Here is a 20,082-nt window from a genome sequence, read left to right as displayed (position 1 = left end):
ATGGACTTCAGATTGGAAATACACTGTTTCAAAAACTTTGAGAGTCCTGTTCATTGAATTGTGGTTGAATAAAAAAAATCTTATTGATTTTCATCTTTTTTTTTATGGAAACAAGACCTTGCCATATAGATCAGGCTAGCCTCAGACTCGTGCTGAGTACAGGTATGTGTCACTACAACCAGCACAATTGACAGATCCTTGATCCAATTTGTTTTTAGGTAATTGGTATGTTTCCTCGGTTATCAATAAAAGTAAGTTCCTCATTCAAATAAATTACTTTTGGGGAGAAGAGGATGCTGGTGAGAAAGCTCAGTGGGTAAAGTGTTTGCCTTCCGTGCAAGGCTGAGGACACGAGTTCAATCCCCAGGACCCACGTAACGATCAAAGGAGAGAAGTGGCTCCCCAACATTATCCTCTATCCTCCAAATATGTACCATGACATGGGTACCCACCACACCGGCACACAGTGCATATGATAATAAATTAGTACTATTATTTTTATTGGTTCTTCAAGACAAGATTTCACTGTGTAGCCCTGACTGTCCTGAAAATCATTCTGTGAACTAGGCTGTTCTTGGAACTCAATGAGATCTGACTACTTCTGCCTCCCAAGTATTGGGATTAAGGGCGTGTACCACTACTGCCTGACTAAATTAAAAATAATTTAAAGTACCTTCTATTGTACAGAGGAGAAATGTTTCTGATTTCTGGTGCAATTTATTAAGTTTGAAAGTTCACAGGTTTTGGTAATAGTAAATGTTCCCCACATGTTACAAAAATTGCTCCAATCACACATAATAGCTTTTGGTATTAGCAGTTCTCAACCTATGGGTCTCGATCCATTGGAGTCACATATCATAGATCCTGCATATCAGATATTCACTTTATAATTCATAACAGTAACAAAATTATAGTTATGAAGTAGCAACAAAATAATTTTCTGACTGGAGTCACCACAACATGAGGAAAAGACAAAGTGAAGCCAAGTGCAGCGGTCACAGCCTAAGGAAGGTTGAGATCCACTGCTCTAGTAGATCCAGAACAACTTTGATCAGAAATCTCAAATATCAAAACAGTACCCACTATTATCATTCCTAATATATCAATGAGGGATTTCATAGGTTCAAAGGAGAACCTTTGAAACTCATCACTTCATTTACCTAAGGAGTATGTATTACCTATTCTGTTCAAAGTAAGATTGACTGAAAGACATATAAGACAGGCAAAGTCCTTCACCACTGAGAAATTGTTATAATCGTATAAAATAAAGAGCAATGGCAAAGATGCAGCAAAGAAAGCTACAGAGCTAGAATAAAGTCGTTTGCCGCTTGGAATGCAAAAGTGAAAACTGGGTAGCAGCTGAGAGACTCTGTGGAGGAGCAGTGATGAGAGAATGAATCAGGTGTGGGGAATATGAAGAAGGGTCCAGAAGAGCAGCCTCCTCAAGGCGGTGGGAGAAATGATGCTGTCTTTGCAGGTGATGCGGCTGAGTTTGTATGACCTCCTCCATGCTTACCTCTGAGCTTGATGCCTGAGTTTGTGTTCAGAGCCTGGGCAGAGGAGTTGAGCAATGCAAACTTTCACTGATGACATTAACATTTGTATACCATAAAGAAAATACAAGGCGAAGCCAAATGTAGTGGTAAATGCCTATGGTCACAGCCTTGGGGAGATTAGGAGTTCAAGGGTATCTTTGGCTACGCAGAGAGTTTGAGATCAACCTACAAATGCAATATGTTATGTTACAATTTTATTAACACCGCTACTAAGGATCATATTAAAACATTATCCTGTTTAAAATATTTTAGAGAATTCTCCTTGCATTTACAATAAAATCTAAACTTATCATGATCTATATCCAATTTCCAGACCTGCAACCTGGTTATGTCTAGCTCCAGGTGCCTTAGGTTTTCATTTCTCCGGGTACACACTAACATCATTCCACAGACACCCACAGCCGAAGGCCTCTGAGACCACTTGATCTTTCTCTTTCCTTTCTGTCTTGTCTCTACTCTCTTCTTTCTTCCCCTCTCTTGCTCATTGAAAAGGTCTTTGAATTTCAACTTGAACATGTCAGAAAGGGCTCATTCACACTCCATACCCTCACTCACAGCAGGACTTCATTGTTCTCAGACATATCACCTTGGATCTCCCCCAGCGTCTGTCCTCATGTGAAGTTACTTTTCTTACCTATTTGTCTCTGACTCCCTGATAGCATCCCGCGTCAATCTTTCTCTCTACTTCATTGTTCTCATTCCCATTGAGCAACAAGACCACAGCTTCTTGACCCATCTCTTGTGTTGCTGTTCCCTGTAACTGTGCAAAGGTTGTTGAGAGGGTGTCTTTTATTCCCACCTTGATTTTTTGATTCACCTTTCTCCCCCGAGCTTACTCCAGTCAGATCTGCGTCATCTTTGTCTCACTGCGGAGGTGGGGGGAACGTATGCAAAGTAAACAACTTCAAAGAAGAAAATCGTTTTGGTAGATGGTTTCAGAAGCTTAGTTCACGATCAGTTGGCCCCCACTGTTTTTACAGAAGTAGCCAAGGCAGGAGATCATGGTCCTGTAGGCTACAGCTGCTATCCGGAAAGGCCAGGAAGTAAAAGGAAACAGATAAAAGAACACATGCCGAAAGACCTAACTTCCTTTCACTAGGCCTAACCTCCTAGACATTTACCACCTTCCAACCAGCATGGAACCTAGTCTTCAACATATGTGGTTTAGGAAAACCCTTGAAATCAAAACCATAATAGCGCCCTTGTCGCGACAGCATGGAATTGCGTTCATCAGTGCCGTCAATAACGAACGGCTTTACCAACTCCAACGGCTAACTCTCGGCTACCATCTGCCTTTGAACAGTACCATTTGACAGATCTGATCCTATCACCTTCCTTAGGACGCTTGTTTCTCTTGGCTTATTGGGTTCAATTTCCCGTTGGTTCTCCTATGATCTCACAGACCACTCCTTGGTTAGGCCTTCATCATTTTAAAGATCAAGAGGCCAAGTTCAGTGTTTACATCTCTCCTAATCTACATTCATCATGTTACTTTATTTAATTCTACAGCTTTAATAACCATATTTAATTCTGCAGCTTTAACAACACCTATATTCTAACAAATTCTCAATTATTTTCAATGCCAAGATAAATCTACTCTACTTGAATGAGCAACTCAAACTACCTAACAAACCACCCAAAATGTAAAGTAATGGCTTAAAGCAACCATTGTATAAGTATAGGCCACAAATTTGAATAAACTTGATGGTCCACCAAGGAATGCTCATAGATATTTAACTGATTATGTATAAAGAGTTTTAGAGGACCAAGATGGCTGGCTTCCTTTATACACTGAAATGCCTAGTTACATAATATGCAGAGTCTACTGGGATGTGAAGGGAAGAAGAACCTTTCTGAGTATCTAGATTATCTGTCCTGTAAGCACGTCTATGGAAAATCGTCTTGATTGTCATGTACGTATGTCTATGAGAAACTGTCTTGACTACATTATTAATGCAGGAAGACTTATCTGAATGAGCTGAAGATGTTGGAGTGTGTAGGTGCAAAGAGAAAGCAGCGTACTACCAAGCATGTTCAGCTTTGTTTCTGTTTGCTCTTGATTGTAGATGTGATGTGACTAGCTAGTTCAGCTTCCCGTAACATTGACTTACCTGAGATTACCAGTTATAACCTCGCCTTGTGAGCTACAATAAATCCTGTCTTCTTTAAGTTGCCTTCTGTCAGGGTACTTTATCACAGCAACAGACGGAAAATGGGAAGATAGTTTGATCAGAACTCACTAAGAATTCCAAGAATCCAGTATGGTGGGCATTCTTTATACAGCTGCATGTGTAACATGAGGGCTGGCTTGTTGGGGTTTCTGTCCAACCAGTACCCCACAACCGGCAATTCCCAAAGAAAATAACACGGAGTCTACATTAGGTTATAAACTAATTGGTCCATTAGCTCAGGCATCTTGTTAACCCTTGTAACTTATATTAACCCATTATTATTATCTATGATAGCCATATGGCTTGGTACCTTTTTCACCTGTCAGCTTATATGTTGTCTCTTCAGTGGTCTGTGCAGGAATGACAGAGGAACCTCCCTGCTTCCCAGAATTCTCCTGTTCTCATTGCATCACTTCTACTTCCTGTCTGGTTTTCCCGCCTATACTGCCTGCCTGGCCAATCAGCATTTTATTAAAATATGATTGACAGAATACAGACAATTCTCCCACACCATTTCCCTCTTTTTTTTTTAAACAAAGGAAAATACCCATAGTCCATTTGTTGGGAAAGTGGGCGTAGTATTTCAGGCTACTTCCTGCTGGTTGGGGGCGCTGATGATCTTATGGGGACCTAAAGAAAATTTAGAGTTATAATCAAGTCCTAACTGGAGTATCCTGTGAGTCTTGATCATCTCAGGCAGCAGTCTTGAATCTGTTCTGGATGTAGAACTCAGACATCTGGGCCATCTGTTCCTGTCGGAGATTTCTCAGGTGGTCTTCCTTGATCATACTGGATTTTTCTTAACTCAGAATGAATCCACAACCTCTCATTTTCTGTGGAAACAAAAGCAAAATCTCTTCTCCAAAGTAACAAACCTTTTAACTTCAGTTTTGAAGCCAAGGTATTTTCAAAATACCTATCTTGGGTTAGTTCAGCAGCATTTATAAACAAAAGTCTTTTAGCAGCTATTGCTCCTTCCTCAGCATTCAAACAATTCAAAGAGAGCGTAATAACACACAGTATCAAGAGTCTCTGTGTATTTTCCATCTTTATGCAGCTTTATTTCAACCTCTATTTCTTTTATTTTTACTTTTAACTTTTGGCTTTTGAGACAGGTTCTCTGTATATATCTTTATCCTGGAATAACTCTGTAGACCAGGCTGTCCTTGAACTCACAGAGATCCTTCTGTCTCTGCCTCCCCAGCACTGGGATTAAAGGTGTGTGCTACCACACCTTGAACTCACAGAGATCTGTCTCTGCCTCCCAGGTATTGGGATTAAAGGCGTGTGCTACCACACCTTGAAGTCACAGAGGTCAATCTCTACCTCTGTCCCTTGAAGTCACAGAGGTCAATATGCCTCTGCCTCCCAGGCATTGGGATTAAAGGTGTGTACCACCACACCCTATGCATGGCTATGTTTCCTGGGTCATATTCTGCAGAACCATGGAGTTGGCAGGCTAAAATGCAATCTCCTAGCCTCATCCCAGAATTACCCAATTTACCTATGGAATCAACACTATTTACACAATTAATTAGAGTTTGAAACTGACGTTTTGGTGTCTAAATACACCACTTAAGGCCTGCTACTTCTAGATACCTCTCCTCTTTTTCCACTTTCAAAGGCTTGATTTGGCCAGTTTTCACCCTTAAGTTAAAATTTAAGACTTGATGAGCTATTAATGGCTAATAACATATTACCTTTATAGTAAGACTTCCTAAAATAAACCAGGTAGCCTGAAAGCTGGCCAAAGGATAATATTTTCAGAAGGAAGCTAGGCCATTCTAACATATTCATTTGCTTCCTGTGAATCAAGCAAGTAAGGTTTACTTTTGGTATTTCAAAACATTACTAGCCGAGTTATTTCTTTAAAACATATACAATGAATGCCTGCTATGAATGAAGCAGTGCAGAATTTGGACCCTTCTTAATCTTTAACTAGGGAGCACAGGTTACATAGTCCTAAGGATCTTAAGTATAACAAGTACCAAGAAGCTGAAGCTATCTAAAAGATTCTTTGAATTTTGCTTATAGTTCAACTCAGAACTGTGAATTGTGTCTTATATCATATGTATACTTTTTAAGATAGAAAATAACATCTGAATAACATTTGAGTTACTATACATTGTTAAAAGACAGAAGACTTGCCCAAGTCTGTTTTATTCTTTGTATTGTGATACGATACTTTTCCCAGTCTTCAGTTTCATGGGACTATGTGATTGAATACTAGTCAATGATACGCATGACTTTGCTAGAGTGTTTTTCAAACAATTCTCTAGGCCCTTTCCACTTCAGTTGATTTCGTCCAAATTATGCCAACTTTAGAAACCTTATCTTGTCAATGACAGAGCCACAACATGGAAGGAACTAGGCCCTTGAATGGTCCCATGGAGGAAAGCTGTATGCCAGTTTCTCTGTTACATTAGCAAGGTGAAATTTCCCTATGACTGTATGATTATGTATTGTGGTGTTTGCTACACCATCCATCTTTACCTTAATATTATAAATACTTTATTCTTCCTCAAAATTCTTTATAAATCAGTGATCAGCCAAGAAAGTGGTTTAGTTGTTCCACGGCTCCAAGGAACCACTGGCATATACAGTGAAGACGTTAAGGCTTTTTACATATATACACTCTTTCTGAAAAGTATGTAAGGCCCTTAGTAGGCCTCCCCAATATACATGAAAACCATGGCCACTTAAGGAACCAACCAAAAGTTCATTATTTATATACAGCCATGGTATGGCAGCAACAATATCCATTGCGACCTTACTCGGGACACCACATGGAAACGACCTGGCACCCAACCCAAAAAAGCCAACAACCCCTCCTCCTGCAAGGCCCTATCACCACAGCCACTAGGAGCCATGTTCAGGGCTAGGTATCAGATCCCCTTGTGGGAAGCATTTCTTTTCTAGAAGATACTACAGTCTCTGTCACCCACAACAGAGTTGATTCTGTATCTGGATAATTTTTTTTAGGTGTGTGGGGGGGTGATTGTTTAGACAATTCCCAGTGTGGTGGCCCACTCTAAGGCAGATTATTATATGTACTTTATATATTATATTATTATATGTACATTTTATATATGTGTGTGTGTGTACTAAAGCTCTTAAAGAACACTTGACTTATGATTTTATGTAAGAAACATGTGGTTCTGAGGCCATGAGTGAGTGACTTGTCACAGACCACAGTAGAACTCCAGGGTCCCTGCAGTAATCTCCTCTCTGATAGCAAACAGGGTCTAAGTTCCTACATGAAAATATCTCCCTGAGCATCAGTTGTCACAGAAAGGCAAACCTAGAACTGAACTACTTTCTTTTTCAGTCCATGCATTCTGTAGAAGAGAAAATGCAGTCTGGGTCCTAATGGCAGTTGAGGCAACAGATTTCTCCCGAACTGCCGGGCATGACCTTAGAGCTTCTGGAGGAAAGAGTGAGACAATGACAGGCTTTCTAAGATGCAGTCCATGCCCCTAAACCACTACTGCTGTACGTTCTGCCTTCCTTTTTGTTTGTTTTTTTTTCTTTTGGTTTTTCAAGAAAGGGTTTCTCTGTAGCTTTGGAGCATGTCCTGGAACTAGTTCTTGTAGACCAGGCTGGCTCAAACTCACAGAGATTCAACCTGCCTCTTCCTCCCGAGTGCTGAGATTAAAGGCGTGCACCACCACCGCCCGGCTTTGTTTGTCTTTCTTAAAGATCCCAGGGTTTCTAGTCCCATTCATCACTGGTGAGGATTTCTTCCTCTCCTATCCTTATGAAGCCTTGTCGTTCGGAAATGTCACATGCGACAGTATTTATTTTGGCTTGCCAACAGTTTCACTTCACAGTGTCACAGTGAACATTTTGTTCAGTTGGTCAATTAGCTAACTTAGGATGTTTGGAGATAAAACGTTGACACGTTGGACATATTGCCTATTTACACACTGCCATGTCATGTTCTCCTTGGGTGACTTAAGAGTTTATTATGCTCTGGGCCACTTCTATAACCTTTCTAAACGCACTTTGAGCCAGTCCCACTGGATGCGCTTGACAACAAACCATCCTATGGTGTTGTGTCTTACTGTCTTTCGTTTCTTCCTAATTGCTCCATTTCAGTTGCTCAGGAAACGCCAGTTTTCCTGCTGCTTCATGGGCTAATTCATCATGGAAAGCAACCTTTCTCTTTCAGCTCCAACTACCTTGAATTTGTCGTTGCTCTGTTAATCTGTTTTAAAACTCTGCCATGAGATGTTGATGCTTTTGCTGATATGTTACTGTTACTATGCCTTTGTCTACCCCATAGTACTAGACATGAGACTGACTGCTCTTGTGTGCTCCTGAAGATATCCAAAGACTGATTCTAGAATTTATTCTAAATTCCTTCTAGTGGTTTTTGTTTTCTCACTTCCCGACTTGGAGATAATTTTGTTTCTTTAAAGCTAATTAAAGCCCCAGTTCAAAATAATGTGGCTTTATTTATTTATGTATATTGTGTGGGTGTATACGCGTGTGTGTGCTCACAGCTGCTGGTCTTGCTAAATTAGTGAGCTCCTGGGTTCAGCAAGAGAAGTAAGGTGGTAAGGGATTAATCAAAAAAGAAAAGAAAAAGATATCTAGACGTCAATGTTGGCCTTTACCTATAGGCACATACAGAGCCCTGTGGGTGTGTGCACATGTGTAGTCGTCAGTCGCCTATTGGCTGACATATGGGCCAAGAGTCTACACTGATTGTGTCTCCTAATAATTGTTATCATGCAGCTACTGGTTCTTGATCTATTTGCTATTCACCCAAGGCTGAGCTTAGTCTCTCCCACCTTGCTATGGCGGCCTTAATTCACAATTTCTTTCATCCCCATGAGTCTTCTATGAAGCGTCACCCAGTCTCCCCACCTTTAGACTTCACCCCTCAAATCAAGCCTCCACTGAATTCCAGCAGTAGACTCCTTTCTAAATTAAATCTCTGAAATTAACATCCCCCATTTGATTCCTCCCCTCCATGGTTTCCTCATCTTCCAATAGTTTCTTCCAAACACAGCAAAGCCCCGGGGGCTGTTCCAACAAGTCCTTTGACATCTGTCTCTTGCTTTTCTCCGCAATCTCATTGCTTTGCACATGACATTTTCCTGCTCATGCCCAGGTTTTTAAAGCTTAGGGATGTCTTATTACCAAGTCATTGCTTGCATTGCCCTCTTCAATGACATCATTTGACTGTCAATACAAAAGCATCCTCAAACCTTTAAGTCCAGTTAAATGTGCAAATACATATGCAGGCCTTTCTCTGCTGGCAAAAAAGCCTCCAGGCTGCATTGCTGTGGCTGAATCTTCCTGTACCTGATTTTGATATCATGCAAGAACCATTCACCGTCTACAAATCTTTTTCTTAGGAAAGAACGACCCCTGGTTCACAGCACGGTGGTTGTTGTGTGTTCACCAAGCTCCTGGGGGACTTGTCCATCTCTGCCCTGCGGATAACAAATTTCTACCGTTTGTCAGATTTCTCTGTGAAGCTACAGAGACAAGCTCTCCAGACACTGAGATACAAAATTCAGATGCAGAGATACAAAAACGTCCCAGTACAAAAAGGTATTCACAGTTGGGAACAACTGTGCTTGCGAGATGCATAAACACTAGGTACAGAAAGTTCGGTAATCCTTTTCCAGGGAGCGATCATAGTTGTCACGGTACAAAAGCAAATGCTTGCTCTTCATTTGAAAGCTGGAAATCAAGTGGCAGCTTGGAGTGGAAACAAATTGTAATCAAGTCAAACACGCGCATCTGAAGGAAGAGCCAGCCCTTTCCTTTCTCAGCAGCCTTTGTCCAAGCATAAACCAGCACAGCTAGCTTTGACTTGCTCATGTTCCCAGGTCGTATATCTTTACCATGAGTTGAGAGTCTAACTTAATCACAGAAACCCATCAGTTCACTTAATCCTTGGCTGCTTTAGCTAGCTGGGCACGTCCTGCAGGAAAGCCAGCGCTCTGTACCCAGTTCAGCACCACGCTGAGCCTTTGCCTAGAACCCATGGCTCCTCTGTGCTCATGACACAGGATGCAGACCAGCATGAAAATGATATCGGATAGCTACGTGCATCTTTAGTAAAGGAAGTGGGGCTGGGGGAAGGAGCAAAGAGGTTGTTCTTCCAATTACCTCCGGTAAGATAGCTCACCCCTCACTAGCACTCACATGTAGTTATTTTTTAAAGTAGTATATTTCCTCCATCATGCTGTAGCTGAGAACACTGAAGCCAGATGTGTTTGGCTCAAGTGACAGAACCGGAATATAAACTGACATCCCGTGGACATGCTCTTTCCCTCCCATGCCAGCTGCTTCCCAGAAAAGACGCCTGGGCCTCATGTGACACAGTTCATTTCCAGGAAAGAAGACACCCAAACAGGGAAAATGATTGTCTCTGAATTTGGAGGCCTCTTTGTGTATTAAGTAGTGAGATGGATTGCTCAGAAAATAGACCTTATATCATATAACGTCCATTTCTGCGCCCCTAATGAATATTAGTCCACGGATGGTGTCTCTCTATGTGCTGTGTATTGGCATTTTAGAAAGGGTGTTTTAACTCAACAAATAGCACCAGGGTGAGGAGACACAGGAATAGGTGACAGCAAGATATCAAAGTCAAACCCTCCCCGACTCTCCCTTACACCGTCTCTCTAACTGCAGATGAAAGTCTTTCTTTCGGCATCACTTTCTGATGGAGAGTGATATACAAAAGCATTACCCTTGATTGATCTCTACTGATATCACAGGCTCTGACAACCCAGCGACACCTAACGGAACTCGACTATTCCGAAATGTAAAAGTTTGTATTTCCTGCCATCAGAGATCAATATTTCACGGGCTCTTTGTTGCTGCTTAACTATTTCATCCCAAACATCCCTTTGCAAACATTCATTCAGCAAGACGTCTGCTGTGTATGCCACAGTTATAGGCAGCAGAAAACATAAAAGATACATGCACTGGGCTATACCTCTCAAACCAAGAATTCTTGCGTCTCTACTGCCCTTACCATAATAAGATCAAGCATTGCCCCCCAATATGGAATATATTAACAACGTTCTGATTGGTTTGTGGGTCTTCTTTTGAAGCTATCCATTTAGCTATAGGACGCCTCCACTCCGTGTGTCCCAGTGACTGCCCAGTGCAGATACGTCGACAGTGAACTGCTTTGCCTCGCTGTGAATCTTCATGTCCGAGTTTTCCCATCATTTAGGTTTGCCTGAAATGATGCCTGCTCAGAGCAACTTCTCTCGTGACTCTTTCCTAGACAAATACTACAATATTTTCCTTCCATCCTTATTAACAGAGCTATTAATGTGTTAAATATTTTTAATATATATTTGTTTATTTGTTTCAATCATTATAAGGACAAGCCTTTGAACATAAGGGTTTGTTGTTTGCTTTGTGTTTTTTTCTACTTTCTTTATCACTATTGCCAAGCATGGTGCTTGATGAATCTGACAAATGAATCAAAGCAGAGCGTATTTTGACATAGCTACATGAAAGGCTGATAAGAACAGAAAGTATCATACAAGATCACGTCAATTAACAGTCAGCGTTCTAGCATGGAGTGGAAAGGGGATCATGAGACCCCATCCCTGGGGAGCTATTGACAGTTGATGGCTTTTTTTTAATGGTGTGGCTCCTGGTAGGCCCAGCCATACCCCAATGGGTGGCCCAATACCCAGGAATATACAGGCAGCAGAAATTCGAGTCCACGGATAACTGAGACAAAGAAAAACAGAGACGTAAAGTTGGGTGTCAGGGAGGTAGGGCTGGGTGGATTGCAAAACCCAGGGGAAGAGTAGGGTGCCATGGCTTTGTACAGTCTCAGGGACTGACCTGACTCGCGTTCCAAGGGGACGAAGACGTAACAGACTCACACATAGATGAAAGAGCTGGGATTGGGTAGACTCTGATAGAGAAGCCATAGCGTTCCTGGGAGCCCAACATGTTTATTAAAGCATAGCGCACAGAGAGGCAGGGCTCGTGCATACGACTGAACGGGAGGCAGCACTCTTGTAGACAGATGAACAAAGGGCAGGGTTAATATGCACGACTGAGCAAGGAGGCAGCTTAGTGCGGCTCGGCAGGAGCACTCTCTGCACACACGGTCAACATTGGCACCTAGGCCGGAGGAAGGTTTTGCCATCCCTGTGAGCCTCACCCAAGGGAAAGCTTTTCCACTTCCATGGGTCTGAGGCATTAGGGTCCTGGATATGGCCATACTGATGTCAGACAATATACATTCACTTAGGACTTCACACAGTCCCAGCCTTGGGGGTATACATATGACCAAAACACACTGTATAAAGTTCTCAAAACATTAATAAAGTAGTAAAAAAAATTAGAAAGCAACAATATCATTTATGTCGTGACACTTTTTTAGCCATGACATTTTTTGTCATTTCATTTTTCTTAACTTGGAAACAACCTAAATGTCCCTCTACCAAAGAATGAATTAGGAAAATGTGATACATTTGCGCAATGGAGTACTATACAGTGGAAAAAAATAACATCTTGAAATTTGCAGGCAAATGGATGAATCTAGACAATATCACATTGAGTGACGTACCCAGATGCAGAAAGACAAATGTCATATGTACTCATAGACATAAAACAACGAAAAACCAGCCTACAAATCACAGTCCCAGAAAACCTAGACAACAATGAAGACCCTAAGAGAGACATACATGGATCTAATCTACATGGGAAGTAGAAAAAGAAAAGATCTCCTGAGTAAATTGGGAGCATGGGGATCATAAGAGAGGATAGAAATGGAGGGTGGAGGCAGGGAGGAGAGCAGAGAAGAATATATAGCTCAATAAAAGCAATTTTTAAAAAAAAAAAATTAAAGGTACAGTGTGTAAATTTTATTATACAAATAAATGTCTATAATAAACTTGTAATTCCTTATTTATATAATAAATATGTGCAATTAATATATAATTTATTATATTATTATTATATATTGTTGTATATTATTAATAATTATATATTATTATATAAATAAATATAATAGAATTCACACACAGTGTACCTTTAATTTTTTGTTACAGGTGACATTTTTCTATTTTCTATGAAGGAGAACAGTCCAAGTTTTCCAGCAGATGACACAAACTGAAGACACTATCAAACATTGTATTATATACTATGAATTCTCCTCTATAGTCATAACCATGATACAGTTTAATGGACAAAGCAAATTAAGTTAAGAGTCCAAAGTTGATTTACTCTAGACCTTTAAAACATTAACATATACTCCACTGAATTTTTTATTTATTTTTTATTTTTTATTAAGCCCCGAATTTTCACTTTTTCACTTACAGAAAGCACTCTGTCCATGACTTTGGTAAATTCAAATTTCTAGCATTTTTGGTCTTGCACTTGGGTCATTAAGAGAAATAAAGGCGATCAGAATATAGCACTATCATATAGCTACAGTCAGTCTGATAGCCATGACGGCTAGTAAGGGTCAGGTGGACAGGGAGCATATACATTATAGACAGAGAGGTAGAAAATAATTGAAAATGCAGAGAGGGCTTAGAGGTTCATCAGACACCTCAGAATAGCTCACAACTTACAATTTATGAGCTGTTTTTCTGGACTTTTCTCTCAATACTTACAGGTGACTGAAATTCCAGAAAGTAGAACCAAAGACATTGAAGTACCTACTGTATTTCTACAGCGTCAGAGTCTATTGCAGAACGTATTTTTAACTATGGGAAAGAATCTCTCTCCCATCTAACATTAGTTATCATTTCTTGCCCCAACTGTAAACTTCACAAACACAAAGGAAGAACTATGGGAAGTAAAATTGAAGACTAAATTAGAGAAGCTAAGGAAGCAATAGCAATTGACAGGAAGAGACAGAGAAAGCACCAGAAAAATCGTAAGTGGCTGAGCAATAGGGATATTGCTAACTCCACCTCCATATAGCCCAGGAAACCAATATAGGCCCATTTCTCAAACTGATAGAATGTGTCCTACAAGTAGGAAACATATGGGTATCACTTAAAGGAGACTATACCACAACCTATGCAAACCTAGCTTGTCAGAGAAGACAGAAAGGAAGCTCGCCTGCCGGACTTTTGCCACAGTTCTGTGGATTAAACCAGAGACTTTGCCAGTCACTTCATGACTTAGGTACTGGGATTTCAGCACCCAGATGAGGTCCTTTCACTACATCCTAGAAGGTGTCTCCAGTCCTGAGCTGCTAAGCAGCTTGATCCAACATGTTCCGTGACATTGTCAGGAATAATATTGTGTACAGCTCAAGCTTTTAAAGACAGGAAGATTTCTTCTGTTTACACAATTCGCTCCCTCCTCTGATCCAATAACTCAGGAAAGATCAGTCCAGGACAAAGGGTCACAGAAAACTGTTCCGGCATCTTAGCCTTCCAACCTCACATGTTGAGAGAACACACTGAAGCTAATGTCAGCCCGCCCAAGTTGAAAGATTGTACTCAAATGTTGCCAGCTGCAATGGAACTCCTTTCATGCAAACCTCTGCACCTTTCCAGACAACAGAAGTCTAACCCGCGAGAGAAAACAAGGAAAAACACCTAGCAGCAACTTTTCCACAGGCCTGGTGTTCCCAGGGGCGAAAGACAAGGTGATGGGCCTTTCTCAACTTTTGTGATAATTGCCACTGGATGGAAAGAGAGAGGAGTTTGTGTGGCTGGAAAAACCTCCACCACGTGGTAGAAATGCGTGTAGGTAGCAATTGTTTGGGAGAGCTCCCTCGAGGACTGTGTTGCTAGGTGGTTGATAAATACAAACAAACAAGATTGACTCTGGAGGAACCGAGTCTGAACATGACTTCTGAGACAAGGAAATCAATAAATGCCAGTCAGTGAGGTAAGAAGAATAGGCTTAAACATGCGGAGTTTACCTGCACTCTTTTTTTTTTTTTAAAAGAAGTGATTACACAAAGACAGGTACAGTGAGAACTCATTGGCACAGAAAATGGGAGACCAGGAAGATGAGAGGAAGTTTGTTTTAAAGGCGAGGTTAAAAGAAAAAGGCTAAGCCTATGACACATGTAACCACATATTTGTCCCTCTGCAGTTGGTCCTGTGGGATGGCCTCATGCCTTTGCTCCACGGATCAGCTGTTTGTAGAAAGACGTCTGTAAACCAGACATCTCGTGGGAAATACATTTGTGAACAACTCTTGCTTGGGAGGCTACATTCTCATGGAAGAGTCACAACAGCAGCCAATAATGCTGCCTGAGACAGCTCACCGGTGTCTGGGTGAGAGAAATGGATTTCCTAGGCAGCCTGGTTCTCAAGACTCACCTCCGTCACATCCCAGCTACCTCCCCAGAGGTCACTCTACCATGTTCTGATGTGAACTAGCTCTTTTACCCTGAACTAGGATGAATTCACTATTACCTATCCCAACATCTAAAACAAACAAATAGCACCCCCTCCCCCAGAAAACAAACAAACAAACAAACAAAAAACGCTGCCCTTTCCTTCTAAACCAGTGAACTTACACTTTTCCTTCTGTCTCTAGACTCAACGCCTCTTGAGACCTCTTTGCTCACGTTAGCCTAAAGAACCCCTTCTGCCCTGCTGTGCATTCTCTGTGGTTTGAGTGACAGCCTGCCTTGTAAGGTCCATTTTATGATTATGTGTCTTATCTCTTCAATCTGACTATAAACGCCTAAGGTCAGGGACTGAGACACATTCATTCTTGTTTTTATATCCCCAGGGCTTAACATAATGTTCAATAGACGTTTGTTACTAGTTTTATATGGATGAAAAAAGGGACAGACACTATATCAAAGACATGGCAGTTGCTAAAAACAAACGCAAAGCAATGGTTGACACTGTTCCAATTCCAACAGGACTTTCCTTTACTCAGGTGCTCAGGGAGCCAAGACACAGATCTGTCATGCTCCACAACTGGCATCCAGTATCAACTTTCAGCAAAGTCAAAGGAAGAGGGGCAAAAGCAGTTCTAGCATCAGTAATTGTCCTTGAATATGGGAACAGGATGTTACGTACATTGAGGACATTGTTTTCCCTAGGATCTAGCTGCAAGGGAAGCTGGAAACTATAGTCAACTTAGGCACTCAATCAGACCTCAGCTATGACTGGTACTGCGGGAAAGGGAGGGGAAGTGGCTTTGGTGGCTGAGAGGCATCCTCACCATGGGCATTCTGTACACCTTCCTCATCTCCACAACTAGGCAGCTTTTTCAGCTAATGAGAATGTATGCTCCACGCTGTGCTAAAGCAAACCTTCTGATATTATGTTGGCCCAATCTGGAAACTCCTTATAATCTTGAATCTTCATTCTCACAAGAATCACATTTTGGGGATTATTTAGCATCTCTCTCCCTCTCTCCCATATCTTTCTCCATACTTTTAGCAAAAAAAGAAATTCCTATTCTTTTCCATGTATGACCACAGTCTGGGACAGATAAGGACCATTTATTTCCATTGTTGTAGGTCAAAGAGATTGGGATATGCCTTTCTTTCCATTTCCTGAACTATCACGTACCCAGACCAATGGCCCCAGCTCAGCCACCCATATTGAAAGGCATTTAGTACTCAATTTCAATTCAATTTTAAAACATTTATCAATTGTGTAAGACTAAGTAGAGGCTGAATTGTTTTAAGCCAGAATTCTTGCCCTAAATTTATTTAGAATTCCACGAAGGAGGCAGATACAAACAACAGACTCTATTCCAAAATACAACAAAATGAGTCTAACGTGAAACACAAGCAAAGTATAGGGAAATTTGTGGCCAAAGGAAATTCAGTCAGAGCCAGGGAAGACTTGGGAACATACTGAGATGGAAACATTTCGTCGAGGTGAGGGCATTTGATGAGGCCTTCAATGGATGAGTGGAATTTAGCAAGGGGCAGAGAAAGAAAGCAAAGGCACAGAGACCTAAAAAGCACGGACTGGGAAGCACTGATGTCTGTTGGGGTGGAGGGCAGGGTACAGATAGTGGCAGAGACTGCGGCTGAAGGGTGTGACAGGAGGGACTTTGGGTGTGTGCCAAGGCCCCCACTGACAGGACAATGATGGCTAAAGAATGTAGGGTCTGGACGAATTCCTCGTGCAAGGAAGACAACCGCACTGACTGTGGGAGGGTACGATGGAAGAGAAGGAAGGTCAGTGAGAAGCATCAACACTGGAACCGAGCAATAGTCAAGCAGTGCGCACATTTTGTTTGCACGCACGAGGGAAGTCCTCTCGTTGTCACTGCCTTACAGGGTAGTGACAGAACTCACACCCTGAGTGCTAAGTCAGAAGGATGTGTCTCCCACTGGTGTTAACTGCAGAGCGTGAGCCCCTGCTGGGAGAAGCCCTGCCCCTTACTCCTGCTTATGTGACAGTAATCCGATCTGGACGCACAGAGGGCACTAATGAGGAATCGAAAGTGGACAATACAGGCTGGGGAGATCACTCCGTGGCAGACTTTAATCTAGAGGGGTCGGAGATTGGAGGAGGAAAAGGGATGCGGATTCTTCTTAGTCACAGTGAGTTTTGAGTGTGTGGAAAAGAAGACCACAGAGCCTCAAACTGTCCCAGGGGTGAGGAGTTTGGGGGGCGGGGGACAGCAGTGTGAACATGAGAGGAACACAGAGAGGGGAGTTAGAGATGAGTGAGGGTCCGCAGGGCAAGCAGTAGAGAGGCACAGACGGACGAGTTAAAGAGTTCACCTTGGTGGGTGCTGTACCTGTCAGCTAAGCACAGGAAAACCAAATACTATGTGAATGAACAAAGCAAGAAAGCAAGTAGCTGCCTGAGCGAGCTCCCTTCCACTGATTCAGAAGAAAAATTCAACTTGATTGACTGACCCGCATTATACAGACAGCAATAAATCCTTTTGGGCCAAGCAGAATTCGGTTCAGCTTTCAAGGTGCTATCGCTTTGCATACCAGAATATCCATATATCTTGGGAGAGTATGAAAAATTATGTTTTTCCTTTCGTAGACAGGAATGTAAAATACCCACCGCATCTTCCTGGATGGCGCCTGGGTGAATGCAGTCCTTGTTATTTCCCATAAGCTGCTAAATATCTAGTTGGGTAAAATTATGGGCTCTTTGCACATGGAGTTTTTCCACTTGATTCCTGAACACTGGGGCAGTAAATGGACTCAGAGCTTTCCATTTAACCAGACAGGTATACTTCACACAGCAGCAGAGGGTCCTAACAAAAACTATTTCCTTGTGCAATAACCAGTGGGCCCTGTAGAATCAGAGAGACAGCCCTGGGAGGGGAAATATAGCTCAGTTGGCAGAGTGCTTGCCTGGATTCCATCCCCAGCACTTGCAGAAACCAGATGCCTGTAATCTCAGCACTTAGGAAGCGGAGGCAGGAGGATCAGAAATTCAAAGTTGTCCTCTCATGACCTAGAGAGCTCAAGGCAAAGCAGGCTACGTGAAAAGAAAATGAAAAAGAGAAAGAAAAGATTTTTTAAAAAATCGTAAAGTCATCTGTAGATACAGGAACTGAAACTACCCAGGGCTGTCAGCCAGTGACCTTCACTCTGACCCGGGGACTGCTTTCCCCAGGAATGACCTGTCTGCTGTGCAAGGCAGAGTGAATTCTTTCTCTTTAAATTCTTTCTTCCTTCCTGGACTGTGAATTTCGAGTTTTTCAGGTGAGCTACCCATGTCCCCTGCTCAGCAACGAGTGGAAACCAGAGGGTAGAGACAAAGAAAAAGAATAAACAAAACTGTATATATATATATATATATATATATATATATATATACACACACACACACACACACACACACACACACACATACACACACACACACACACACACACACCTGAAGAAAACAAAACAGACAACCCAAATGTTCCTTTATTCAGCCTTATCACCCTTCCCTCCACGTAGAATGAACAAACACCAGGTAAGATATTAAGGTCAGCCCCTTCGTCAGAGCTCAGAGCTCTCTAGTTCCTCGGGAGGCGATTTGCCAAAGCCGAATGCATGAACTTTCAGCGTATAGAAACTAGAATGTGAATTAAGCTCATATCACTCAAAAAGAGCTGAATGCATCTGAAACCAAAGTACACTGTCAGCCACCTCCACTTGCTCCAGGCACTGATACCTTGATTAGCTATGCAAGAAGCTACCTGCTATTTTAGAATTATATGAAGTCACCTCGGGGTATCTGCAAGCTTCTCACGCACAAGGGACTGACTGCCCCCCCTCCCCCCTTCTTCTTGGCTTCCAGCACAGTTGTTGCTACATCCAGGTAAGTACTATATATCACGGTCTGTTGTTGCATAAGCTGTCATTAAGGCAGCTTGCCTGCTCATAGGAGAAGCAATCAGCAAACAATAATGGCCTGTTGCTATGTTCCCCCAAGATGAAAAAGACACTCAGCCTTTGGAGAAAGGAGGATAGGTATGTCTCTAAAACATCAGGGAGCCCAAAGGTTAAAATTTTTAAAAAATGAAAAACACTTGAAAGATTAATCAAGTACTTTTTGCCATACCCCATCTTTTTTTAAAAAAAGAAAGAAATTACCTTCTTTCCTAAAATAGTAACGAAAGTTATAGGAACAAAAGAATAGCTCACATGATAGGCATCTCCAGGAGGAAGCTGCCAGCGCACACAGCATTACGGGCACTGTGCACGGCAACATGTTTCTACCTGAGAGACACAGATCCGATTTCGATACTAGACTGCTCAAAAACATTTCTACATGAAAACGTGATCGTGAACACGAGGGACTGACAGCTCAGCCTTCAAAAGCCAAGGTTAACAAGGGCTTTTGTCTACTCTCCCAAAGACAGAAGTTGCCGGAGCTCACCTTTAACCTGCACTGCCCTTAATCTTCCAGCCTCCAGTCCTGCCCGGGGAAGGGTGTAACGATTCTGGCTAATCAAGCTGTGCCAAAACGAGGGCTGAACACTCACAACAGCTTAGACCGAAACCACCTTAATCGCTCACCCTTTCATCTTCTCAGATTTCCAGTGTAACGATTCGAACTGTGTGTCGACTTCTCAGGCTTTGCTCCCTGCCCTGCCCCCCACCCCAAGACTTGACTGTTCACGTGAGAGGAAAAAAAAGGGGGGGGGGGGACCAGTTTTCGGTTTTCTGCTTATTCAGCACTAGCGCCTGGTCGCTGCCATCACAAGGGCTCCTGGGAACCCAGGTTTCCACCTGACCTCAACTCTTGATCGTAGCCCCTTACAACAGGTTGCGGGGCTTACTGTTGTTAGTATGTACGGTCTATGAATCCAATCTGCTCTGAAGCTTTAATTAAAAAAAAAAAAGCTTTCCATATTCCACACGCAATTATGAAGCATGCGATTTATATTTCCAGCTGCAAAAAAATCTCATGCCAATAAATCCCTTTGACCTGAAGTAACCA

The 20,082-nt window shown here is 42.0% G+C and overlaps 1 long non-coding RNA gene across 2 annotated transcripts in view; it reads right to left on the bottom strand.

Annotated features, from left to right (window-relative positions):
* The window catches only part of LOC146892175 (uncharacterized), a 32,593-nt gene extending 12,871 nt beyond the window's left edge, over positions 1 to 19,722 (bottom strand). Inside the window, exon 1 of one of the 2 annotated variants that reach the window (XR_015004758.2) lies at positions 19,519 to 19,722. This is a non-coding gene — a long non-coding RNA (uncharacterized LOC146892175). Of the gene's footprint in view, positions 1 to 2,190; positions 2,831 to 19,518 lie in introns of those variants that run through there. The other variant, XR_015739489.1, reaches the window with a different exon arrangement.
* Positions 19,723 to 20,082: the final 360 nt, after the last annotated feature.

The sequence above is a fragment of the Myodes glareolus genome, chromosome 12, assembly GCF_982192425.1.
Source record: "Myodes glareolus chromosome 12, mMyoGla1.1, whole genome shotgun sequence".
NCBI lineage: Eukaryota > Metazoa > Chordata > Mammalia > Rodentia > Cricetidae > Myodes > Myodes glareolus.
Note: the sequence above shows the minus strand (reverse complement) of the source record. Positions and strands in the feature narration are given on the sequence as shown.